Source organism: Aquarana catesbeiana, linkage group LG03, assembly GCF_042186555.1.
Source record: "Aquarana catesbeiana isolate 2022-GZ linkage group LG03, ASM4218655v1, whole genome shotgun sequence".
Classification (NCBI taxonomy): domain Eukaryota; kingdom Metazoa; phylum Chordata; class Amphibia; order Anura; family Ranidae; genus Aquarana; species Aquarana catesbeiana.
Window position 1 is genome coordinate 720,300,197 of NC_133326.1, and position 22,045 is coordinate 720,322,241.

At 45.6% G+C, this 22,045-nt stretch overlaps 1 protein-coding gene and 1 pseudogene across 2 annotated transcripts in view; one reads left to right on the forward strand and one right to left on the reverse strand.

Annotated features, from left to right (window-relative positions):
- LOC141133718 (uncharacterized) overlaps positions 1-22,045 on the forward strand; it is a 186,363-nt gene that overhangs the window by 45,604 nt on the left and 118,714 nt on the right. The gene's annotated exons all lie outside the window — the stretch shown is intronic.
- LOC141135103 (5S ribosomal RNA) lies at positions 11,813-11,931 on the reverse strand (annotated as a pseudogene).

Here is a 22,045-nt window from a genome sequence, read left to right on the forward strand (position 1 = left end):
GATTTCTCCCATAGACTTTTAAAGGGTGTTCCGCGGCTGTCGAATTTGGGGAAGAGGCACATGGGGGAGGAAATATTATGAACTTGGTTTGAGACAAGTTGAGTTTGAGGAAGTGGTTTGACATCTAGACATATACTGTATGTCTGTTAGTAAGTTAGTGATATGCAGGGCCGGACTTACCATATAGCTTGAGTGGGCTTAAGCCCATGGGCCCCGCCCAATAGGGGGCCCCAGCCGAGTGTACTTCAGCTATACTTGGCTAGTTACGCTCACAGTTACTCCTAGTCCCGCCCTATGATGGACATAACACGGGGACTGGGCGTGACTGTGAGCAGAGCTAGCCAAATACACTCGGCTAGCTCCCGCGGCGGCGCTCGGCTCCGCTCACAGTCACGCCCAGTCCCTCCATTGGACCTGTGTTATGTCCATCATAGGGCGGGACTGGGCGGGACTGCGAGAGGAGCTGAGAAAAGCCGTCAGGAGGCGGGATACACAGGACCAGCTCTGTGTATCTCGGCGGCGCCATATTTAAACTGCAGTGACACTGACAAGGCTGAAAGGCTGCAAATGACACTGACAAGGCTACAAATGACACTGGACAAGCATGCAGATGGACGCTGTGCAAGGCTGCATTGATGAGCATTTAAATGTAAGTTTTTTGTGCTAGTTCACATCAGACGCAGTTCCGTTCAGTTCCATGCGCTTTTTTTCTGTACAAAATGCATGCACAGTGTTTTCCATGTATTCCAATGGCTCTAGTTCACACCATGCAGTCAGTTTCCAGTCAGTTTCTGCACCGGAAACTGACCGGAAACTGACTACATGGTGTGAACTAGAGCCATTGGAATACATGGAAAACACTGTGCACGCATTTTGAGTGCAGAAAAAAAGCGCACGGAACTGAACGGAACTGAGCCTGGTGTGAACTAGCACTAAATAGTTTTTTTCCTTAAAATTTCTTAAACTCTTATCTTGAGGTTTGCTGGATGGTTATTGGCGGTTACGTAGTGCCTCGTTTACTGCCATTGAGAAAACGTGTCTGCATTAGACAGTGATGTAATGGCGGACAAACGGTATCAGAGTGGCGCGCTTAAAAGAAAACTAAAGGTATAAAGTAATGTATAGAAGGTAGGGCCCGAAAGTGACTCAAGCCCAGGGGCCCCCACCATCCTAAGTCCTGCCCTGGAGGAGACTGATGGAGTGAGGTGAGAGGTGGAGAGATAGATTTGGGTAATAGTCCATAAATGTGAAAAGTGCTCGATGTGCAGTATGATCTCAAAGTGCTGAAGTGCTCAGAGGTGATCCTTTAGAGGAGATGGCTGCTTACCAAACCATGTGGATCCAAAATTCCAGGGTTCATAAAGGCGTAATACAGTGGCGGTGCGTCCATAAAGGGCACATGGGCGCCGCCCCCTCTCTCCTGCCATCCCTCTATCACCATAGACGGATTCATGCATTGCATGAATCTATCTATGGTCGCCGCTGCCACCCCATATTCAGATGTCCGGCCCCTTTTCGGCCGCCGGGCGCCTGAATTACAGCAGTTGGGTATTTTTTAGAAGCACCCGATTAGAGCCATAGGTGAACAGCGGGCGCCATGCTGGACGCTCGCTGTTCACTCAGCATTGTGTTAGAACACTGAACCACCTCTCAGCCAATCAGGTGCTCGGGTCTGTTACCTGTCATCTGATTGGCTAAAACAACAGGCGCTGTGATTAAATGCGTATATCAGGCGTCCAATCGGACGGATGGAAAGAGAGGACGGGAGAAGACATTGAGGAGCGTGGAGGTAAGTGTTGGGCGGGCGGGGGTAATTGATGGGCACACTAGCAGCACTTGATGGGCACACTGGCAGCATTTGATTGGCACAGTAGTAGTAATTGATGGGTACAGTAGCTGCGTTTGATGGCACAATGGCAGCAATTTATGGGTACAGTGGCTGCATTTGATGGCACAGTGGCTGCGTATGGCACGGTGGCTGCATTTGATGGCACAGTGACAGCGATTTATGGGTACAGTGGCTGCATTTGATGGTACACTGGCTGCGTATGGCATGGTGGCTGGGTTTGATGGGCACAGTGGCGGCGTTTGATGAGCACAGTGGCTGCATTTGGTGGGCACAGTGGCGGCTTTTGTTGGGCACAGTGGCTGCGTTTGATGGGCACATTGGTGGCATTTGATGGGCACATTGGCGGCATTTGATGGGCACATTGGCGGCATTTGATGGGCACATTGGCGGCATTTGATGGGCACAGTGGCTGCGTTTGATGGACACAGTGGCTGTGTTTGATGGGCACACTGTGAATCCCCACACCAGTCCACTCGTGGTCTTCCCGGTACTTACCCTGTCTCGGTGCACAATGAAATCTATGGCATTAAACTTGCAGTAACGCACAGAACTATGTGGCGTTAAACTTGCAGAAACGCAATGAAATATACATATGTGTTAAAAAGTCACTACACTCACACTCACTCAACTGTCCCTAGATTCACACTAAAATAAAGATCAATGGTGGTCACCCACTACACTCACACTAACTGCCATAGGCGTGCGCAGCCTATTGCATTAGGGTGTGCACCCCAGAGGTAAAACACACACGCACGTGTGTGTGTATATATATATATATACACTATAATGTCAAAAATACACGCACATGAACTTTAATGGTATACCAGTCTTAGTCCGTAGGGTTCAATATTGAGTTGGCCCAACCTTTGCAGCTATAACAGCTTCAGCTCTTCTGGGAAGGTTGTCCACAAGGTTTAGGAGTGTGTCTATGGGAATGTTTGATCATTCTTCCAAAAGCCCATTTGTGAGGTCAGGCACTGATGTTGGAAGAGAAGGCCTGGCTCGCAGTCTCCACTCTAATTCATCCCAAAGGTGTTCTATCTGGTTGAGGTCAGGACTCTGTGCAGGCCAGTCAAGTTCCTCCACTCCAAACTCGCTCATCCATGTCTTTATGGACCTTGCTTTGTGCACTGGTCCAAATCACTTGGTGGAGGGGGGATTATGGTGTGGGGTTGTTTTTCAGAGGTTGGTCTTGGCCCCTTAGTTCCTGTAAAGGGAACTCAGCATACCAAGACATTTTGGACAATTTCATGCTCCCAACTTTGTGGGAACAGTTTGGGGATGGCCCCTTCCTGTTCCAACATGACTGCACACCAGTGCACAAAGTAAGGTCCATAAAGACATGGATGAGCGAGTTTGGGGTGGAGGAAAATTAAACTTCAAGTGCAATAATTCACATCATAATAGTAACTAAAACATCAAAAAAGTGTAACAATCTAAAAAATAAAAATTCCAAAGTGCTATAATGGTGCGAACCTCCCAACTAAAAAGTTGTTGCATTTGAACTTAATTTGTATTGCAATTATCTGTAGAGGGGTTTCCACCATCCCTGCTAAGTTAAAAAAAAAAAAGATGTCTTCTTCTCATTTTGATGTGTATTACATGTAATGTTACATATCACTGGAATTATTGCAGTTGTAGTTAATCTGTATGGCAAATATCTATTGGAGGGGTTTCCACCATCCCCGCTAAGTTTTTCATTTTGTATGTCTTTTTTCATTTTGATGTGAAGGTTACATATCACAGAGACCGGTGTTGTGATAATATTGAAGTTTATTGAGATTTCCATACATTAGAGGGTTCCCCCATTATTGTTAAGTTATTGATCAGTAAGTTAGCGCTGCACTTTTTTTTGTGGTGTGGGAAGACATAACAGTGCTTAGTGGCCGGCCTTTTACTGACACTTTTTTATTTTACCTCCAGTAGTTTATTGTAAATAGTAGTGTGGTGATTACCTATTATACTAAAGATCAGCATGAGGTATTAATAAATGTTGACACAGTTCTGCCCCACCCATGAGCAATGTGCCTGGCTGCAGAGTTCATCTCCCCATCCCTGCACTCAGTGCACTGATGGGCACTGACTGGCAGCACTGATGGGCAGCACTGATGGGCACTGATAGGCAGCACTTATTGACATTGATAGGCAGGACTGATTGGCATTTATAGGCTGCACTGATTGGCAGCATTGATGGGCAGTAATTGGCAGCACTTATAGGCACTGATAGGTGGCACTAATAGGCGTCACTGATTGGCGCTAATGAACATCAATAGGTGGCACTAATAGTTGGCACTGATAGGCAGCACTGATAGGCACTGATAGGAGGCACTGATAGGCAGCACTGACTGGCAGCACTGAGTGGCACTGATAGGCAGCACTAAGCGGCACTGATTTGCAGCACTCATGGGCACTGATGGGCCCTGATTGGAACTGATAGGCAGCACTGATAGGCACTGATTGGCAGCACTCATGGGTACTGGCAGCATTGATTGGCACTGATTGGCACTGATAGCGGCACTGTTAGGCAGCACTGATAGGCAGCACTCATGGGCACTGATTGGCACTGATAGCAGCACTGATAGGCAGCACTGATGGGCACTGATTGGCAGCATTTATTGGCAATGATGGGCATTACTGATTGGCACTGTTAGTGGCACTGACTGGCAGCATTGATTGGCACTGATGGGCAGCGCTGATTGGCACTGATAGCGGCACTGATAGGCAGCACTGATGGGCAGCGCTGATTGACACTGATAGGCAGCACTGATTGGCACTGATAGACAGCACTGATTGGCACTGATAGGCAGCACTGATAGCGGCACTGATATACAGCACTGATAGACAGCACTGATTGACACTGATAGCGGCACTGACTGGTCTCACTGATTGGCACTGTTAGTGGCACTGACTGGCAGCATTGATTGGCACTGGTGGGCAGCGCTGATTGGCACTGATAGCGGCACTGATAGGCAGCACTGATGGGCAGTGCTGATTGACACTGATAGGCAGCACTGATAGCGACACTGATAGACAGCACTGATAGACAGCACTGATTGGCACTGATAGCGGCACTGATAGGCAGCACTGATGGGCAGCACTGACTGGTGTCACTGATTGGCACTGATGGGCAGCACTGATGGGCACTGATGAGCAGCACTGATGGGCATTGATTGGCAGCATTGATTGGCACTTATGGGCAGCACTGTTTGGCACTGATGGGCAGCAGTGATTGGCACTGGTTGGCACTGATTGGCACTGATAGGCAGCAGTAATTGCAACTAATGGGCAGTGAAACTCATTGACACTGACAGAGGAGAGGAGTTTTACATGCAGTAGATTGTGGCAAGAGCTGCTCAGTGTGTGAAACTGTCATGATGTAATGTATCTGCATGCATTGTGAAGACCAGCTGTCACAACTCAGCGGTGATGTCGGGGGGGAGGGGCGGGACTGAGCAGCTATCAAACAGCCAATGATCGGGCTGCCTAAGAAAGGGGGCGGGGCCACATATATGTAGAGGCCCACCCAGACCACATCCCATTGGCTGGTGTTTGATGGCTGTTTTGTCCCGCCCACTCCCGACATCACTTTGGCGTTTTGACAGCTCCTCTCTCCCTGCAAGCAGTTTTACACACACAGTGAGCGGTTCTCTCCTCACGATCAGATCTGCTGTATGTGAAAGTGATTCACAGGCAGCGCGAGCCACACACTGCTTGGATGGAACATTTGACAGCGAATCTCGGGAGCCAGCGTGGCGATTAGGGTGTGCCCAGGCACACCCGGCACACCACGTGTGCACACCTATGCTGACTGTACTGTCCCTAGATTCACACTAAACTAATATTCTACACTGACAATAGAATTACAATAGCACACTATAGCACACTAACTGTCTATATAGTAGTATTGAACAGAACCCTGTTCTATCTCTCTACACGGCGATATCACAGTAAAAATGGCCGCTATGGAAAGAATACTTTTATAGTGTGGGGCAGGATTAAGAGCATTGGATACAGTCATCATGACAGCGTCCAATCATGACAGTGCTCTGTGCCCTGAGTACCCTAAAATCAAGGTAAAACTGGAGGTACAGGGGATATATAGGAGGGGGGAACCAAATCTGGGATCAGGAACAAGGGGGAGTAGGAACAAGGTAGCAGAGCTAACCTAGTCTCAACATACCAACCCAATCATTCTCTTCATTCCTTCCAAGACCTCCTGCTTTGTAGCTCCCTTGTCACCTCCTCCCATGCTCGCCTCCAGGACTTTTCCCGAGCCTCTCCTATCCTCTGGAACTACCTAACCCAATCTGTCTGAATATCTCCTACGCTGTCCACTTTTAGATGATCCCTGTAAACCCTTATCTCCAGAGAGGCCTACCCTGCCCCCACCTGACAACTGTACTTTTATTTTCTCCATCAGCCCCCACAGTTATTTGCTTTTGTATCTCTTGAATCTTCCTCTTATGCCCCGTACACACGGTCGGATTTTCCGATGGAAAATGTGTGATAGGACCTTGTTGTCGGAAATTCCGACCGTGTGTACGCTCCATCACACATTTTCCATCGGAATTTCCGACACACAAAGTTTGAGAGCAGGCTATAAAATTTTCCGACAACAAAATCCGTTGTTGGAAATTCCGATCGTGTGTACACAAATCCGACGCACAAAGAGCCACGCATGTTCAGAATAAATTAAGAGACGAAAGCTATTGGCTACTGCCCCGTTTATAGTCCCAACATACGTGTTTTACGTCACCGCATTTAGAACCATCGGATTTTCCGACAACTTTGTGTGACTGTGTGTATGCAAGACAAGTTTGAGCCAACATCCGTCGGAAAAAATCCAAGAAGAATAGGCAAACATTTCCCTCCCTAGATGTGCAAAGCTGGTAGAGACATCCCCAAAAAAGACTTGGACCTAAAGGGGGCCTGAATACAAATGCACGTGTAGCGCTGGTAGATTTACAATCTACTGCAGGTTAGGTAAATTTAGTAAATTGTGTATTAGGAAGGTTAAAAGTTCGCCTCTGTTCCATCTTGGCTGACTTGTGTGTGTTTCCGTGCTGACCCCTGGGTGTCGCTGTTACCATAAGGGTCGGTTCACACTGGGGCGACTTGGGATCCGACTTGTACGCCCTCAAGTCGCCCCAAGTCGCCCCAAGTCGCTTTGTATTTAGATTAACATGGTAGGCAATGGGAGCGTCTTAATTGACACTACTGAAGTCGCTCCGACTTCAGAAAAGGTTCCTGTACTACTTCTATCCGACTTGTAGGCAACTTGTACCCATTCAACTCAATGTAAGTCGCCTGCAAGTCGGATCTCTCTGTAAAGTCAAGCGACTTTGCAGAGAAAACCCCTCCCTCCCCCCCTCCCTCCCAGAGAGGTGATTGGCCACAGGCAAAGTCGCCTGTCATGGAGGCGACTTCAAGTCGCCTCGTAATTTGCCGAAGTCGCGCTGAAGTCGCGCTAAAGTCGCGCTAAAGTCGCGCTGAAGCCGCGTTGAAGTCGCGGTACAAAGTCGCGCTAAAGTCGTGTTGCCCATGTGTGAACCGACCCTTAGTCAGTGTTGGAAAGGCAACGTGTCGAAGTGTATAGATGCTCCTCTGTCTCGGAGACAAGCTCGGTGGAGGTGGTCCTCCAAGTTGCATTCTGGGTAGGGGGTATTTATGGGACAGACGCCATGTTCTAGGGTCGTTTTACAGCCACCTGCTGGCCCTCCTGGCCGACAGGTATGCGTTAAGGAGCTACCTCGTGGCCCTCCGATCGGGAGGCCCGCGATACAGCGGAGCAGGGGTGGGTCCAGAGGCTTGTCTGGGGCCTACCACTGCGGCCAAGGAATGATCCTGAGCTGTCGGTCCTGTGTGACGAAGCTGGACGGCCGAGGAGATCCCAGGGGAGGACCCGTCTTGGAGAGATCCCGCAGCGTGCTGGTCTATAGAGGGGCCTGTTGACTCGGTCAAAGGACGTATCCAAAAGAATTAACTATACAGCATAGTGTCGCCGGTTTGGCTTAAAGGTTCAGGCACTGTGACTGACTTTCACTGCAGAGAAAATCTGATACATCCCGTGGCAGAGGATCGTATGGATTTACCCCCCAAAGGAGTCTGTGGCAGAGACTTTTGATTTGTGCTGCGTACTGGCTGCTAGACCGGTGAGAGAGGCCTATCCAGACGAGCAAGGAGTGTGTCCCACAAGGGGAGCGTATTCCGCCTAATTATCTGAATTCTACCAGGACATTTGTCGCTAAGATTCAATAAGAAGATATTTGAGTTTCTCCTGAAAGTTTCCTTTTCCGCCTCTTTCCTGCTACTTCCTAAAGTTTGTTTGTTTAATAAAGCATTGAAAACGTACTCCAGTGTTGGTGCGTGTGTCGTCCAGAAGTAAACTCAACGGAACCCCTAGACCCGGTGCCGGTGAAACAGAGGGAAGCAAGGTGAAGGTAACAGACCTGCTTAAACCAGCAGCTCCACCGTGAGTTAGTGCTACACACGCCACACTTTTCACATGTTTATTTGAGAAAAAAAAATTAAAATCAGTTATTATTTTCCTTCCACTTCACAATTTTGCGCCACTTTGTGTTGGTCTATCACATAAAACCCCAATAAAATAGGATTTTTATAACAGCTTACCTGTGAAATCCTTTTCTTTTGAAGCACATCACGGGACACAGAGCACCATAGTAATTACTATGTGGGTTATGGTCCACCTTCAGGTGATGGACACTGGCACACCCTAAACAGGAAGTTGCCTCCCTATATAACCCCTCCCATACTGGGAGCGTCTCAGTTTTGTAGCAAAGCAATACACGTGTATACTAGACCTGTGTCCCGTGATGTACTTCAAAAGAAAAGGATTTTACAGGTAAGTTGTTATAAAAATCCTATTTTCTTTAATTGTACATCACGGGACACAGAGCAGCCATAGTAATTACTATGTGGGATGTCCCAGAGCAATGCCAACTGAGGGGAGGGAAACACAACAAAAGTAGGGTAACAAGAGATCAGAGGATTTATACTGCTGCCTGCAGCACACTGCACCCAAAGGTGAAATCCTCATGTCTTTTTACATCCACCAGATAGAATCTGGTAAATGTATGTGTAGCACTTACCCCCGAAGGAGCTGCTGGTTTAGATTGGGCTTACCGTTACCTCATGTCTGTCACAGGGGTCACAATGATGAGGAGGAAAAAAAGAGTATTAAATGATGTCTGCACCAAACACTTAGTTTCTTTTGTTGCAATTCTTTTATTCTTTGAAGCCAAAAGAATAGGGATGGAGGATTAAGGGAGATTCAGGTACCTTAGATTGTGAGTCAGAGTATTTCTGCTTATCCAGAGGACTAACGATCTCTTCAACTGCGTATAGCAATCACCGGATAGGCCTCTCTCTCTGACCTAGCAGCCGGGTGCAATGCTTGAACACAGTCTCTGTCACAGACTTGATGAAAAAAACAGATAATCTTTGCGGTCGTTACACAATCCTCTGCCACAGGATGGTGTAACCGAACGTTGATTAGATTTAAAGTTTAGCTGCACAGTACCAGATTCTTTCAGCCGAGCCGGCGATACTGTGAGTTAGATGATTCAGATTGCATCCCCCGATTGGGTTTCCAGGCTCCTCCTGAGTTACCAGCATACTTGGCTCGGTCACCTCTAGAGAAGTCCTCCCCTGGTCTCCTCCAATCGATCGGCTTCTCCCAGCAGGCAAGACAGCACAGGACCAACCTCTGGATCAGCAGGCCCCAGAACTCCTGGGCCTACTTCTGTAGTAACAAAGCCTCGGGCCAGCCGGCCCCGAGACAGCAGAGCTACCACGGCACACCCTGGGCCAGGAGGGCCTTCAGGTCGGGAACAGCGAACCCCGACCAATTGGCGCCTGTACCTTAAGTACCCTTACCCAGAATGCATGGCAAGTGAACCACTCCCACTGGGTTATTTCTGAGTAAAAGGGGTACCCAATGCATCCAGCCTGTTGCATTTCCAACACTTACCGGGGGCCACAGTGACACCCACGGCCAAGTGGAAACTGACAAAACCCAGCTGAACTGGTACAGAAACCAGGAAATTTACCATAATCCGTCTGAGCTAAACTACAGCTTCAGACAACTTTAATTTACATAGATAGTACCTGCCCATTAGGAGCGGGGTGCTACATATGGATTGAATACCAAGTTGCGGCCTTGCAGAATTGAGCCATGGAGGCTTGGTGATGCACTGCCCACGAAGCAATAACAGCCCTAGAGGAGTGCGCTTTGATTTGAGAGGGTAGTACTACCTCTTTAAACCATAAGCTTGAACAATTACTTGTCAAAACCATTTAGAAATAGTAGCTTTCTATGCTGCCTGTCCTCTATTAGGACCTTCAGGCAACATGAACAAAACATCAGTGTTCCGAATCTGAGCAGTCACCTTTAAGTAGACTTTGACTGCTCTCACCACATCAAGAGAATGTAGTGATTTTTCTTCCATAGAACAGTGTTCTGGAAAAATGAAGGTAGAACAATATCCTGGTTTAGATAAAAACCTGATACTACCTTCGGTAAAAAGTTAGGATGAGGACGCAATACTACCTTATCCTTGCGAACAATAAAAATATGGCTCTTTACAAAAAGGAGCAGCCAATTCTGATACCCTTCTTGCAGCAGATATGGTTACCAGAAAAAATAGTTTCCTTGTCAAAAAAGGACCAAGGGAATATGTCGTATCGGCCCAAAAAAAAATGTGTTTTGTAATGCCGACAAAACTAAATTCAAGTCCCAAGGGTTCAGGGGTTACCTAACCGGAGATTAAGCTGTGTTACCCCCTGAATAAAGTTACTAACCAAAGAATGCAAAGCAAGTGGTCGTTGAAATAATACCGATAAGGCCGAGACCTGTCCTTAGAAAGCACTCAAGGCCAGCCTTATTTCTCACCCCATCTGCAGAAAGTCAAGGATTCTACCTTTGACCTATTTCCTGGGGAGCAACTCCTTGTTTCACACCAGGAGACATATGTTTCCCAGACTCCATAATAAATAATTATGGAGGCCGGCTCCCTTGCATTAACCATGGTAGAAACTACTGTACCTGACAGCCCACGCTTCTTCAGAGTGTGGGTCTCACTAGCCAGAACATTAAATTTAACGTTTGTAAAGTAGGATGGAATACCAGACCTTGCGAAAGAAGGTCTGGCTGTGGCGGTGGGGTCCATGGGTCCCCTACTGCCATCTTTATGATCTATGCGTACCAAGATTTCTTGGGCCCTGCCTGGGGCCACAAGAATCAATGACTTCCCTTCCTGCTTGATCCTGCGAATAAGTCGTGGGCGCAGGCAAATTAGAAGGGAATGCATAAATCAGTGAGAACCGATTCCACGGGAATAGCCAGCATCTGTTCCACATGCTAGCGGATCCTTTGTTCTTGACACAAAGTTGTCAATTTCTTTGTTGAACCTGGACGCAAACAGATCTATGTCTAGGTTTCCCCATTTTTGATATATTGACAGGAAGATATCTGGGTGAAGGAACCATTCTCCCGGGAACAACTGCTGGCAACTCAAGTAGTCCACCTGCCAATTTTCTATTCCTAGAATGAAGACTGCCAATAGGCAAAGTACATTGTTTTCTGCCCAAGATAGGATATGATTCACCTTTCTCTGGGCCGCACAACTTCTTGTGCCCCCTTGGTGATTAATATAGGCCATTGCTGTGGCATCGTTGGATTGAATCCTGGCAGGACAATACCGTAAACTGAATGTTCAGGCCCTCAGGATCAAGAGCTCTGCCTGAATTTCTAAAATGTTAATGGGCATGGCCATTTCTCATCTGGGCCACTTCTCTTGGACAGTTGCCTCTTCCAGGACTGTTCCCCAACCTAAACAAAAAAATTTGGCATATGTTGTTACCACTTCCCAGGTAACTGAAGGAAGGATTTTCCCCTTAGTATATTTTTGGATATTAACCATAAACTGAGTCTCCGGCGCACCCAGCCTACAGCACCTGGTATTTCTAGGTGGTCTCTCATCCGGTTACTAACTAGGGCCGACCCTGCTTAGCCTCCAAGATCAGACGGGATCGGGCGCAATCAGGGTTATGTGGCCATAGGCTTTGGAGTCAGACACATTGAGAATGTAGAGCTTGAACCCTTTGTTCCAAGCCGATAGGATACTGTTTTGCAGGAGTCTCGAATGGAACTGAGCATAAGGAACGGCTTCAAATGAAGCCACCATCTTTCCCAACAACCTCATGCAAAGTTGAATGGAAGAAATAATTTTGCTTCGACCACCTAAATCAGTTCCTTTATAGCGCTGATCTTTGCCTGGGGTAAGAATATCCTTTTCTGGGTGTACCTATGATCGGACCCAAGTATTTTAGCCTTCTTCATGGTTTTAAAGAAGATTTCTCCTAGGTTGAGAATCCAACCTATATATTCCAGGTAGTTGAATGTGGTGACCATGCTTTGGTCATACTGACTGGTCTATCAAGAACAGATCGACTAGGTAAACCATAATCGTTATACCTTGGGCCCTTAATCTGGCTAGAAGAGGGGCCAGAACCTGTGTAAACACTCAAGGTGCAGTAGCTGGACCAGAAAGCAGAGCTACACACTGAAAATGAAGATTTTCCACCTTGAAAAGTAGATATTACTAGTGAGCGAGGAAATAGGCATATGGAGGTATGCATCTTTGATGTCGATTGACGCCAGAAGTTCTCCTCCTTGTAGGATGGAGATAACTGATTTGGATTGACTCCATACGAAAAAAGAGTGGTTATATTCAGGAATTGAATTTAGATTTTTTTTTTTTTTCCGTTTTAAAACGTTTATTAAGGTATTATAATAGACATCAACAAAATTGTGCCCACGCAGGGGCGTACCATAGAAAACAGATGTTAGTCATATAACAAATTAATGCACCAGGCAGTATCACAAAATATGGTGCTCATGAATTATTCATGTATCAAACTTCAATGCAAAAATAATGATCATAGGTAACAAGGAAGCCTTGTCCAGTATACAAAATAAATAACCTTCCGCCCTGAGGCACAGGCACCCCTTTTCAGGCTCATGCTGTGCCCGTGCCCAAAGGCCTCCGGTTCCTTAATCAAATGTAAGTTCTAGACAATACATCAAGACTGATATCATATCATACATTTGGGCTCCTTGTAATGACATAAGTGTTTCGAAGACCAACTATCATTACCCATTTCTATTTTGCTAGTTACTGATCTTAATCAAAGGTGTATAAAGCAATTTATAATATCTTGTAATTTAACCAACAATCATGAACTTAGCAGATAATGATTGTAATCATATAACTGCTGCTACTCATCTCACCAGTATAATTTGGTGGAGGAGAAGAGTATCATAGAGAAAATAAGTAAAAGAAAGAGATAGAGATAGGAAGAAAGGAAGGTGGGGTTAAGAGGGATGAGTGGGGGAAGGAGTGCCTGGGCTCCGAGGAGAGCTGGGACAAAATGCCAAGCAGCCGGTCCGGGGAGCTTAGCCACTGTTTTGTGGTATAGTTAGGGGTTAGAGGGTCATGCCAATGTGACGGGCCCACGGTTCCCATATATGTTTAAATTTCTCAGTTTTGTCTAGTATGATGTTAGAAATTTTCTCCTGGTACATGATCCGGGAAACTTTCTGTTTGGCTAGATGGAAGGATACTTTAGGAAGTTTCCATGCCCGGGCTATAGTAAGTTTGGCTCCTATAAGAATATAGTGGATTAGAATTTGATCGAATATAGGAATTTTAGGGATTTTTTGATTTAAGAGTGCTACTGTTGGGGTTTGTGGGATCGCCTCGCCGGTGACTTTGCGGATTAGGTGGAAGATTTTGTTCCAGTAGCGTCTGGTTCGTGGGCATTCCCAAAAAATATGTAGGAGAGTACCCAGGTGACCACATCCCCTAAAACATAGAGGGGATGATTGAGGGTAAAATCTAGCTAATCTAGTAGGTACTAGGTACCACCGCGTCAAAATTTTTAGAATCCCCTTAAAGGCGGATGTGAAGTACGTATGCCAAGTGTCTAGGTCCCATTCAAATCCGACATCACGTTCCCAGGCCACCATATAAGTCGCCTTCTCCTGTGGTTCGGCTAATGCCGAATATATAAGAGAAATTCCCCCTTTCATGTCCTTAGCTGAAGAACACCATTGTTCATAGGGAGTGGTAGTAAGGGGAAGCGATTCCTGAGGGAGAATGGAGAGTAGGAAATGTCTCAATTGGTAAAAGCGAAACTTTTCCGATTGGGGCATTTCAAGTTTTGACTTGCATTGGGTCAATGTGATGGGTCCATTAGAGTTACAAAGATGACCTATTCTATATAGGCCTTTGTCAAGCCACCATTGGAACGCTTTTATGTTTGTACCTGGTGGAAAAATGGGATTATTAAAGATGTGAGCTAAGGGATGCCATTTAGATGTTAGAATGTTTAATTTATGCAGTGAGTCACACAACTTAAACAAGTGTGAAAGGGAGGGGGAGAGAATTGGTGGTCTAGTTTTGTGGGGGCGCCAAAGTAGATAATCTATTGTGTAATTGGGAATGGTTTGCCTTTCCATTTCTATCCATTCCGGCTTTGGGCCTCTAGAGTAAACAGCTGAAATTTGGCTAAGATGCGCTGCCTGGTAATACCACCAGAGATTGGGCAGTCCAAGACCCCCTCTTTTCCTTGGTCTAAACAGTGTTTTTTTGGGGATCCTGTGGTTCGATTTATTCCAGATAAACGGGATGATTGAAGATTGTATTTTACATATATGTGATTTAGGGACCGGAATGGGAAGAGATCGGAATAGGTATAAGATACGTGGGAGTAGAGTCATTTTGATCGCGTTCAGCCGCCCTAACCATGACAATTTGTGTAGTGACCATTGATCAAGATCTGAGTTAAGTTTTTTGAACATAGAAGGGTAATTAAAGCGGTATAGCTGTTCTATTAGGGGGGTTATTGAATGCCTAGGTATGGGATAGAGTTAGAGCTCCATACAAAGGGGAAATGGTCTTTAAGGTTATCGACTACGGGTGAGGGGGTTGAAATGTTAAGTTTCTATAGATTTGGCCATATTTACTTGTAGACCTGAAATCTGTCCAAATTTTTTAAGAAGTGATAAGACATTGGGGGTGGAAACGAGGGGGGAAGTGATAAAGAGAAGGACATCGTCCGCGAACAAAGCACATTTGTGTGAGGACTGACCACATTTAACACCATGGATATCTGGGTGATTTCTTATTGCTATAGCTAGATTTTCTATACCGATGGCAAAGAGTAAAGGGGATAAGGGGCAGCCCTGTCTAGTCCCTTTGGTTATAAGGAAGGAATCAGATAGATGTCCTTGGATCCTGATCTGGGCTTTAGGTTGAGAATATAGAGCTGTGAGGAGACTAATGAAATGGGGCCCAAACCCCCATTTTTCTAATGTTCCGAAAAGATAAGGCCATGTGATGGAGTCGAAGGCCTTTTGTAGATCTATGGATAACAGGTAACCCTCTTGGGGTGGATTACCATCCCATTTTGATTGTAACAGGGAGATGATATCTACTGCTCTCCTTATCTGGTCCGGACTGTGTGTCCCCGGTATAAAGCCCATTTGGTCCCTGTGCATGTACATCCCTATAAAGGAGCCTAGCCTATTGGAGAGGATTTTTGTCATTATTTTCAGGTCGTTATTCATGAGGGATATAGGTCTGTAGTTACTAACCTGGCTCTGATATTTACCTGGTTTGGGAATGACTGAAATGTAAGCTAAATTAGTCGTTGAATCTAATGGTGAATCCCTCTTGAGGGAATTAAAGAACCGGACCAGATAAGGAGACAGGGTAGCTCCAAATTTTTTGTAATAAAGTGACGAAAAGTCATCTGGGCCAGGGGCTGAACCTGTTTTAATCTCTTTTATTACCTCCATCACTTCCTCTATTGAAATAGGGGCTTCCATTATAGAGCGATGGGAGTCAGATATTTTGGGGAGGGGGATGTTGTCAAAAAATTCATTGAGTTTATGAGTATTCTCCTGGTTGGGGCCTGAGTACAGTTTTGAATAAAAAGAGTGGAACGTCTCCAGAATTGTCTTGGGGTTTTGTGTTAAGGAACCTGATAAGGATTTAATTTTGGGTAGGGCTTGGTATCTATGTCTGGGTGAAAGTTTTGAGGCGAGCTGAGGGCCAAATTTGTCTGAGTTGAGATAAAATCTCCCCTTGACCTATTTTAAGTGTTTTTCGGCAGTTGATGTGAGAGCAGTGTTCAATTCAATCCTGGAAGCATCCACTTTAGCTTGTGAGGCTGAAGTGGGGTGTTGTTTATGTTTTTTACAGGTGAATTGGAAATTTTTTTGTAACTTTTTAAGATCTGTTAGTTTTTCTCGTTTTAATTGTGATGCCAACTGTAACGACACCCCGAGTATGAAAGGGGTTAAAGTCGTTTAGGACATTTCAAACCCAAACACAAAGGCAGCTACCGAACACTCCAATCAGCCAAACAAGGAACCCATACAAATAATCCACCCCAAAAACGAGACACAGCTCTGTCTTCAGGTTCCAAGCAGGAATGAATCTTTATTCAAAAAACACATGTTATACAGATCCCACTTCAAAACATTTCCCCCCCACCCTTGGAAAACAGGGCGGGTTAAACTGTCCAATAACAATGGACACACAGGTCAGGTGTGCTTAACTTCTCATCAGTAAACAGTCTTAACAGGGGGGCTGCTGGAGGAATCCCCCCTCCCTCTTTCCTCACAGCAATACACATCCTGTGATCCAAGGCAGACAAACACAATAGAACATTGGAATACAGCCCCACCCCAAAGTAGCACAGCAAACAGTACACATTCTATATACACATATATACAGCATTGAGTCTCTGACTAGCACAGATCATAGTGGGGTTCTCATTCACCTTGTGCCCCTATTAGTGACTCCTTTCACAATGGCATATCCAGGGTCCCCAGAGTCTGTGTGTCTTGGGGGACATGGACCTGAATCTAAAGTAACGCCACCTCCAGGGTCCCCAGGCATACAGCTCACAAAGAGCACCGTCCCCCCAAATGCCAGGGACCATAATCGGTTTGCAGGAGGCTGGCATTCAGTCCCCTCCAAAAGCCTCTTTTCCGGCAAGGTCTGTCACACCAACTGTATAAGGTTGCCCCTTATTACTGTTTTATGAGCTCCCCATAAGGAGTTTGGAGAAATGTCAGGCGTGTCATTGAGACGGAAATATTCTAAAATGTCTTTTTCGATCATAGAACAGTGTACAGGGTTGGAGAGTAAGGCTTCATTAAGTCGCCATTGTGGAGGGCTTGCTGGATGCAGGAAACCGCAGAGTTTGGTGGAGACCAAGGAGTGGTCAGACCATGGGACGTCGCTAATCGTCGCACGAGAAGCTAAGTGTATATCAGTGGTATGTAGAAAGATGTGGTCTATGCGTGCGTAAGTTCTGTGGGGAGCTGAGAAGTGAGTGTAGTCTTTGGCCGTCGGTTTTAATTCTCTCCATACATCAATCATTTCCAATGAATTTAGAAGTTGAGCAATACGAAGGCTCTGATTGGGAGGTCGTTTGAGTTTAGTGCGGTTTTCTGTCGATTTGTCAAGCATATAATCAAAGGCAATGTTTGAATCCCCTCCCATGATCACTTTGCCCTCCAAATGGGGGGAGAGAGCGGTAAGCATGGATGAGAAGAAGGAAGCCTGTCCCTTATTGGGGGCATAGTATGATATAATGGAGAGAAGTGTACCATTTATGTGGCCTTTTACCAGGATATATCTTCCCTCTGCGTCTTTAACAGTTTGAGACAAAGAAAAAGGGGTGCGTTTTGAGGACAGCTACCCCTCTTTTTTTGTCGTCTGCGTTAGCTAAGTAAAAGGTGGGGTAATTCCGGTGCAAGAAGGATGGATTAAAGCTTTTCGGAAAGTGTGTTTCTTGAATGAGTATGATGTCCAGCCTACTGGAGTGGTAGCTATGAAAGGCTTTGCGCCTTTTTACTGGTGATTTTAAGCCTTGTGTATTGTGGGACGCTATTTTGAGAAATGACTGTGGGGGAGGTTCATCAGCCATGGACATTGTGTGGGGTATTCGTCAAAGAAAAGCTGTTTCTTACCCGCTCTAGTGGATTGGGTCCATTGTTCCTGAGAGTGTGATGTCGACCTCGGAATACAGGGTACCGGTCCCGGCCAGCTCTCCTCGAAGGCATCTGAGCGGGAAAAAAAGGGGGTGGGGGGAGGAAAAAGGTAGAAGAGGTAGAGAGAAAAGAGTAGAAGAAACTGAGAAAGACGGAATCCAGTGTAGAAAGAACCCTGGATCCTGTATTGGCAGGAATAAAAACCTGCCCTGAACCCCTGAAAATGAAGGGTTCAGAAAAACAAAAACAACCCTAATTAGGGCCGCAGTTCTATTGTCACCAAGGGATGAAAATTCCTCTCGGTTACAATAGATGGAGTGGCATGTGGTTCCGCTCCGGCCGCAGAGCGTTTGTAAAAGTAAAGAAAATAGAAATTATGGGAAAAATCTCCCTATGACAACTACTTATTGTACCTTTTCAGGAGGAACATAGAATGTAATCCAACTATTATCTTTAACAAAAGGTAAATGAACTTTGTATATTAGTAGGAAATCAAACATATAAAGTATAAACTATAACCGGATCAGCTTCATATCATGCTGAATAATTCTGCAATGAAGGGTAAAAAAAAAAAAAAAAAAAGGGAGAAGGTGGGGAGGGAGAGGCAAGGTATGGAAGGAAAGGGAAAAGGGAATAGGGATAAGGGAGGTGGGTAGGGAGACGATTAGGCGGATTATGAAGTGTCTCGGGCTGCCCGAGACCTAATGTAAACCCATTTGGGGCCTTCATACGATGGAGGGATAGAGTGCTTCCATTGCTTTGGGAGGTTTAGGCAAAATAATAAAAAAAAATAAAAAAAATAATAAATAAATAAAAAAAAAAAAAGGAGGGGGTTGTAGGGATAAATAAGGGGAAGTAATTGTAGTGGGTCTTGAAAAAGACTGTGGGTGTGTAGGAGACGCCTCTACACAATCAAAAAAAGGGATTTAGACCAGTTGAGTAAATGTCAACAGAGTTCATCTGGGGGGCATGGATTCCCGTTGTTTCTTCGGTTGCTGTTTCACCCACAGTGGGGTAATGGGACTGTTTGGAGGAGGTCTCTTGGAGGAAGCTGGTCGGTTCTCTAAGGTGTGTGGAGGCAGGTCTTGAGATATAAGCCCAAGGTGGAGAAGCAATTGTTCACCCATATGGAAGTTCGAGAAGCTGAAGGATTTGTCTCTGTAATGGTATTGCAGACGAAAAGGGAATGCCTATCTATATTTGATCATTTTTTGTGAGAGAATGTCCAAAAGTGGTTTGAGTGATCTTCGCTTCTGGATCGTGGTTGGTGAAATATCCGCAAAAATTTGGATCTTATTACCAAGCAAAGTGATGTCATCTTTGTAACGGGATCTTTTCATTACCTCTTCTTTTACTCCGTAAAAGTGTGGTTTAACCATTATATCCCGAGGGCGTCCATCTTGGTGGGGGGTTGTAACCCTCTGTGGGCTCTGTCCAACTCGAGCTTGTTATCCAGGATGTCTGGGATAATTTCTTTGATTAAAGCTTGGATGGTGCCAGGGATATCTGTGTTAGATTCAGGGATGCCTCGCACTCGAAAGTTATAGCGTCTGCTTCTATTCTCCAAATCTTCAATTTTAGCTAGGGCATTTTCGAGTTGATCTTGCAAGGATTGAATACAGGCTTGTGGGGAGTCTGCAATGCTATCAGGGGAATTGAGAAGGGGAGAGTATGGGTTGCCTTTCTGCAGTCTGCTTAGGAGAGATTCAGTAGAAGCAGGTGATGCTATGTAGTTTTGGGCCCCCAGGAGATTACTCACTTGTGCTGTGGCTGGAGTGGATAAAGCTGGAGGGCACACTGAGCCCTGCTGATTCACAGTGTCTCCGCATGGAGAAGTTGCGGCCGCCATCTTGGAAAGCACAGGGGGAGTTAGGCCGAAGTTCAGTTGCAGGTTAACGTCTTTTTTCTGCTGGGAACCGGACATTTAGGCTGATGCCCGGAACTGTGGGGGTGCGGGATCAGGTCCTCCTGCTGAGAATTGCCAGAAGAAGCAGCTGTGCTAGGCTCTGGAAGGCCGGAGCGGTGCGGAGCTCTCGATCAGCGTGACGCTCCGGAGGTCCCGCGCATGCGCACCCGAATTTAGATTTTTGAGATGCAGAATGTCCATTCGGATTTGCACTGTGAAAAAAAGAGGTTTGAATCAAACCCCAACCTCTGTTCTTACATGGGGACCCCCCTGATCACTTTTTTCTTTTCTTATGGATCCTTAGAAACATTTGTTCTGAGAAAACGAGGAGATGGGAACTCTTGGAACTCCAGTTTGTACCCTGGAGCTATTGAGGAAGTCCCCCATTCGTCTTGACACTCTTCCTGCCAGATCCTTGAGAACTGCAGAAGAATTCCCCCTATTCGATTGAACCTGACGGTGGAAGCCGCTGTGACTGCCTGGAGGCTGATGCCTCTGGCACAGGAGAAGGAGCTTTAAAATGAAAATACATTTACTCCTTTTCTTAAATGGCAAAAGGGGTGCTTTCCACTAGCATTTCTTTGGATGTATTATCCAAAACATCCCCAAATAGCTGTTTCACCGCAAAAAGGAAGACTAGCCAGGAGCTTCTTACAAGGCGCTTAGCGAAGGGCGCAAGGCCTGAATGATAGAATCTCTCATAGCAACTATTGCAAACATAAAGCTGCCTCCTGGGCCTGCTGAGCAGGATAACCTTGAACACCTGTTTAAACTGGTCTCTCAATGATTAAGCAATTACTGCCAGCACAGGCTGAGACACTCAATTTGCCAGAGAAGAAAAGAGTTTTTTGGGTTTTTATTAATAGGAATTCCACCTTTTTATCCATTGGATCCCTAAGCATTTGAGCATTGTCTGCCGGACAAATCAAACTTATTCACAGAGGATATACAGTCGTATGCAAAAGTTTAGAAACCCCTGACAATTTCCATGATTGTCATTTATAAATATTTGGGTGTTTGGATCAGCAATTTAATTTTGATCTATCAAATAACTGAAGGACACAGCAATATTTCAGTAGTGAAATGAGGTCTATTGGATTAACAGAAAATGTGCAATATGCATCAAAAGGAAATTAGACAGGTGCATAAATTTGGGCACCCGTGTCATTTTGTTGATTTGAATACCTGTAACTACACGTAAAGCACTGATTAATTGGAACACACAATTGATAAGAAAAGGTATTTAGGGTGGCCAATTGCAAGTTGTTGTTCTCTTTGACTCTCCTCTGAAGAGTGGACCTCAAAACAACTCTCAAATGACCTGAAAAGAAAGATTGTTCTGCATTATAGTTTAGGGGAAGGCTACAAAAAGTTATTACAGAGATATAAGCCGTCAGTGTCCACTGTGAGGAACATAGTGCGGAAATGGAAGACCAGAGGCACAGTTCTTGTTAAGGCCAGAAGTGGCAGGCCACATAAAATATTGGAGAAGCAAAGGCGAAGAATGATGAGAACGGTCAAAAACAACCCACGGACCACCTCCAAAGACCTACAACATCAACTTGCTGTAGATGGTGTCACTGTGCATCCTTCAACAATTCAGCGCACTTTGCATAGGGAGAAGCTGTATGGGAGAGAGATGCGAAAGAAACCTTTTCTGCACACAGTCGTTGACAAGCCAGCTTCATTTTGGAATAAGGTGCTGTGGACTGATGAAACAAAGATTTGTCATAACAAGGGGCGTTATGCATGGTGGAAAAAGAACACAGCATTCCAAGAAAAACACTTGCTACCCACAGTAAAGTTTGGAGGAGGTTCCATCATGCTGTGGGGCTGTGTGGCTAGGGCCGTTACTGGGAATCTGGTTAAAGTTGAGGGTCACATGGATTCCACTCAATATCAGCAGATTCTTGAGAATAATGTTGAGGAATCAGTCACAAAGTTGAAGTTACACCGGGGCTGGATATTTCAACAAGACAACGACCCAAAGCACTGCTAAAAATCTACCCGGGCATTTATGCAGAGGAACAAGTACAATGTTCTGGAATGGCCATCCCAGTCCCCAGACCTGAATATCATTGAACATCTGTGGGGTGATTTGAAGCGGGCTGTCCATACTCGGCAACCATCAAACCTAACTGAACTGGAGATGTTTTGTAAGGAGGAATAGTCCAAAATACATTCATCCAGAATCCAGACA